The sequence below is a fragment of the Prunus dulcis genome, chromosome 8 (genome assembly GCF_902201215.1).
Source record: "Prunus dulcis chromosome 8, ALMONDv2, whole genome shotgun sequence".
Lineage (NCBI taxonomy): Eukaryota > Viridiplantae > Streptophyta > Magnoliopsida > Rosales > Rosaceae > Prunus > Prunus dulcis.
Window position 1 is genome coordinate 3,428,144 of NC_047657.1, and position 5,709 is coordinate 3,433,852.

The 5,709-nt window shown below is 37.1% G+C and overlaps 1 long non-coding RNA gene across 1 annotated transcript; it reads right to left on the minus strand.

Annotated features, from left to right (window-relative positions):
• Positions 1 to 434: 434 nt before the first annotated feature.
• Positions 435 to 900, minus strand: LOC117638770. The gene is made up of 3 exons (XR_004587306.1): positions 768 to 900; positions 586 to 673; positions 435 to 479 (listed from the first exon to the last, which is right to left on the minus strand). It is a non-coding gene; the product is annotated as an uncharacterized LOC117638770 (long non-coding RNA).
• Between the last annotated feature and the right edge of the window lie 4,809 nt (positions 901 to 5,709).

Below are 5,709 nucleotides of genomic sequence, written 5' to 3' on the forward strand. Positions count from 1 at the left end.
AAACTGCAATGCAGTTTCTGTTTTTGTTTGTGCTGAGAAATTAAGACAGTTTCATTCCACTTACAAAGTTTCGAGCAATGTCAATGCACCTTTCTTCTTTTCTATGTCCCAACGATCTAAGTGGATTGTAGTGTCTCCACTTTCGTTCATTTTTGTGAAATGTGAGAAGTGTGAAGTGGAACTCTTCTTTTGAAATAATCGGGAAGAAAAGAACACTGCATTTCCCGAGTTTTTCAAGTAAGTGTTCATACAGGGCCCTGTGCCAAAATGGCTCTTGGAAGCTTTGCATGTAAGCCTGATATCATAGAATGGCAATTTGTTAGTATATATTTTTCGAAAACTTCAGTGCATTGTCTGTTTAAACAATTTTGAATTTTCAAAATAATACTTACCCAAGTCCATGTGGACATGTACTGTGGACTCCATGTCTGCATGGGGTCTATTTTATCCTCCTCTATTTGGATATAGGCCTCAATAACCTGTTTCACATTGATTGGAGAAAAATGGAATTATAAATGGGTAATATAGGTAGCACAAATAAAAAAATACAGTGCAGTGTGTGTTATAGAATTGGTAAATACTTACGTTTTGTGACAGTTCCAGGTCCCATACAATATCTTTGAGATCATGGTTTGTCACTTTCTCACTATTGAGTCCTGCCCAAAAGATATCACTGCGGATTTGAATACATGAAATTCACAAGATTAGTTTTAGTTTAATTGTAATTAAAAGATGAAAGAATTGTTATTTTGGAATAGAGATATTACCGAGGTTGAGTACTTAAGTAGTGTTTTTCAATTCTTTCCCTATCCGCCTTTGGAATTTTCTGCCACACCTTCCTCTGACCCCATCCAAGTTTTTTCTTTGTTGGCTTTTTTTGTCCTTCATCTTCATCACTTGATTGTTCCAGACCTATAGGAATTGAATCATGAAGGCTCGTTCCTTTTGGGGGTTCGGGAATTGGATTTGTGGCATCGGGCTGAGATGCCTCTTGTGTTAACTGCAGATTGAAAGGAAACTAATTAGAAACTTCATTCGATAAAACAGAAACTGCAATGCAGTTTCCATTTCTACAAAGCAGATAACACACTGCATTGCAGGAACTGGAAACTGCATTGCAGTTTCTGTTTCTGTAAAGCAGATAACACACTGCATTGCAGTTTCTATTTCTGCAATGCAGAAAATAGAAAAAAGCAGCAGCTTGAACTGCAGTAATTGCATACCTCCTCGGACGAGATAAGCTTGAATTGTGGTAGTTCTTCATCATCCTTTTTTGCCTTCTTTTTTGTTTTCTTATTTTTTTTCGTACACATAGCAAGAAGCTTGAAGCCTCTTTCTTTCTCTGTTCTTCAACCTTTGTACTCTTGAAGGAACAGCAGGTGTTGGAGCATCTTGCTTCTTCTCTTCTTCTCTCTCTTCTTGTTGCTTCTCTTGTTCTTTATTTTCTTCTTCTCTCTCATTTTCTTCTTCTCTCTCTTCTTGTTGCTTCTCTTCTTCTTTCTTTTCTTCTTCTTTCTCTTCAACTGGTTGTGTTGGTTGTTTTGTAGGCAGATCCATCTCCATTTCAAAGATTGTTGGGTTTGACAACAAGCTTTCAATTTCTGCCTTGTACTTTCCTTGAATCTCCTTTTTCTTGGCAATCTTCTCCATGTCAATACGAGTTTCCTTGCCTTCCAATTCTGCAATCCTCCTTTTCAGATTTTGTATTTCATTAAGCTGAATTGTAGATTCCACTGTCATGGTGGCAGTCACACATTCTTCATTATCTAATTTCTCTATGTATGTTGCCAACTCCACTTCCAGCTCCTTTGATCTCTTTTCTGCTTGGATAAATATATCCCACAATTCCTTCATTTTCTTCTCACTGTCTTCATTTTTTTCATCCTTCCACAGCTGTAATTTTTCCGGGCAAACGAAGCTGGGATCTTCTTGTTGGCGGTAGTTGATTTGGTCTGTCATGGACTTCACCAAGAGGTCTTGAATTGCAAGAGGTTCTTTTCCCTCTTTCTCTGCTTCTCCTTTTTGTCCCTCATCATCTTCTTTTTCTTTTTTCTGCATATTGAACAGAAACTAATTAAAAACTGCATTGCATTGGAGGAAACGAAAACTGAAATTTATAATTCACTGTTTAGAGATTCTTATACCTTGTCAAGAGGGTCTCCCTCTTCTCCGGTAGTTTTTCTCTTTTTATATGTTTTCAAAATACCCTGTACAATGAAATTGAATGATTCAGAAACTGCATTGGATAATCTGCTACAAACAACCAGAAATCAAAATGCAAATACAGTACTGAATATCAAAACACGTTTGACTTCATGATCAGTTATAACATTCCCATAAACCCTAGCAAAAAGCACTCTGAAAGTGAATTATGGAACCAGAAACTACATTGTAGTTTCTGGTTCAAAATCTGCTACAAACAACCAGAAATTTTGAATCCAACGATTTTGAATTGTTAATCCCTATAAACCAGACTGCAATGCACAGCAAAAATGCAAACTGCAATGTAGAAAACACAAACTGCAACGAAGCAAAACCTAAACGAAGAGTAGTTTTGAATGGTTACCTTCTCAACATTATCTTCCTCTTCCCTGGTAGTTTTTTGCTTTTTAGGAGTTTTAAAAATACCCTGTACAATGACAATGATTTAGCATGTATTCACATTCAAGATACATTAAAACAGAACATGCGATAAATTGCATACCTCGATGTCATTCAAGTCCTTTATTTGGTTGAATCTTGTGTGGAGTTCCACAAGACTCCATTTAAGAATGGCAGGAGTTTCTTTCTCCTTGCCAAGGATTGGTTGTATGATGTTTGTTCTCTCACACAGTAGAAACTGCACAGTTCAAAAACAAGATATATCAGAAATTAGGTTGGAAACTGCATAGGATAAAACAGAAACTGCATTGCACTAAATGGAAACTGCATTGCCTAAAACTCAAAATGCATTGAATAAGCCACTGTTTACTTACCAATATTAGGATAGTGCAACCCGAAACAGCTCCTATAGAGGCTTCTCCTCCCTTCTTTGCTTTTGCTATTGCTTTTGTGGTCAAGGATTCATTCATGTAGGCTGAAACAGCTCTTGCCCACGAATAGTTTGAAAGTGTGTCTAGATTCACACAGTGCTCAAATAATTTCCAATGCAAAGTCGATGAAGAGTTGGCAAAAAGGAATGTCATGCACAGCAGAATCAATATTAGGCTGACCACCTCCTTGTCGTAATCGACTTCTTCTTCTTCTTCTTCTTCAGCTTCTTTCTTTTCTTTTCCTTTGTTCATTTTTTTCTTTTGCTCTGTCTTTGCCTTTTCTTTCTTCGGTTGGTTTGCCAAGGCAATTGTCTTTTCTAATTCTGCTTCTACCTGGTTTTTTGATGGTTTTCCCTTCTCTCCAAAGTGCCTTGTTCTGAAGGTAGAAGTGTACCTATCATTGACAAGTTTGACAGATTTGCCTTCATTTGGCAGTCCTAGAATCTGTGTCACTGCATTGCCTGTGATTTGGAATGATTTGGTTCCAAATTTGAAGGACTTTGTATCCGGATCAAATGTCTTGAGCAGCTGTACTAAGTCCAGGTCCGACTTATTCATGTTATTCATGTCGATTCTTTGGTGGTAAAACAGCTCGATCAATTTCCAGAAAGGGGTTTTCTTGAGAAGCTTCTTCTGCCTTTCATTGAGCTTGTTCTTTACGTCTCTAATGATGTTGTTGAAAGCAGAGGCATTGCAGCGAAATTGGACATAGTCTGGGTGCTTTGCTTTCCGATCATAGTTTGGCTTTGGCTTGTGTTTAATCTTTTGAGCCATCGTTTTGATTCTGCGCTTTGGTTGGTTTTCTTGTTCCATTTTGTGATACGCACTGCAGTTTGTGGTCAAAATCTGCAACAAACAACCAGAATCTGCTGCTCAAAATTTGATGTGAAATCAAACCAAAATGCAAAGACAGCACTGAAACTAATATCAAAACACGTTTGACTTCATGAGCAGTTATAATATTCCCATAAACCCTAGCAAAAAGCACTCTGAAATTGAATTATGGAACCAGAAACTGCATTGCAGTTTCTGGTTCAAAATCTGCTACAAACAACCTGAAATCAAAATTTGCTACAAACAGCCAGAAATCAAAATGCAAATACAGTACTGAATATCAAAACACGTTTGACTTCACGAGCAGTTATAATATTCCCATAAACCCTAGCAAAAAGCTCTCTGAAATTGAATTATGGAAGCAGAAACTGCATTGAAGTTTCTGGTTCAAAATCTGCTACAAACAACCAGAAATCAAAATGCAAAGACAGTACTGAATATCAAAACAAGTTTGACTTCACGAGCAGTTATAATATTCCCATAAACCCTAGCAAAAAGCTCTCTGAAATTGAATTATGGAACCAGAAACTGCATTGCAGTTTCTGGTTCAAAATCTGCTACAAACAACCAGAAATCAAAATGCAAAGACAGTACTGAATATCAAAACAAGTTTGACTTCACGAGCAGTTATAATATTCCCATAAGCCCTAGCAAAAAGCTCTCTGAAATTGAATTATGGAAGCAGAAACTGCATTGCAGTTTCTGGTTCAAAATCTGCTACAAACAACCAGAAATCAAAATGCAAAGACAGTACTGAATATCAAAACACGTTTGACTTCATGAGCAGTTATAACATTCCCATAAACCCTAGCAAAAAGCACTCTGAAATTGAATTATGAAACCAGAAACTGCATTGCAGTTTCTGGTTCAAAATCTCCTACAAGCAACCAAAAATCAAAATGCAAAGAGAGTACTGAATATCAAAACACGTTTAACTTCATGAGCAGTTATAACATTCCCATAAACCCTAGCAAAAAGCACTCTAAAATTGAATTATGGAACCAGAAACTGCAATGCAGTTTCTGGTCAAAATCTGCTACAAACAACCAGAAATCAAAATGCAAATACAGTACTGAATATCAAAACACGTTTAACTTCATGAGTAGTTATAACATTCCCATAAACCCTAGCAAAAAGCACTCTGAAATTGAATTATGGAACCAGAAACTGCAGTTTCTGGTCAAAATCTGCTACAGACAACCAGAAATTTTGAATCCAACGATTTTGAATGGTTAATCCCTATAAACGAAGCAAAACCTAAACGAAGAGTAGTTTTGAATCCAACGATTCATCCATTTTTCCAAAAACTGCATTGCATAAAGAACAACATGCAAAAATGTGTAATCCCTAAAATCGAACACAAATCTGTGTTAGAGGGTCATTTTCTTACTGTTTTTTTCCCAAGAGAGTGAAAATCGCTTCGATAGTCGTCAGTGGTTGTCGTTGTTGGTGGTGGTTTCTGCTCGTCGTCGTTGCTCGTCGTCGTTGCTGCTCGTCGTCGTTGCTGCTCGTCGTTTCTGCTCCTCGTTGCTACTCGTCGTCGTCGTTGCTCGTCGTCGTTGTTGGTGGTGGTCAGTGAGGAACTATCGGCTGAAGCACTCTGAAGTTGAAGATGAAAGGTCGCGCGAAAGGGTTTTTGGAACTGATTCAATTTGAGTAGTGTCGTTTTTTGTTCTCTTTTGAGTCTTGTTATGTCGTTTTGACTCTATATTTGACAATAAATCACAATGGCACATGTTGTAATTGTAGTGCTCTTCAATGTTATTTTAGTAAAAGTAGGTGTTACTTTATTGTCTTTGGTCTTATATTAATTAAGTAAAATTGTATATCTATCTTTCAAATT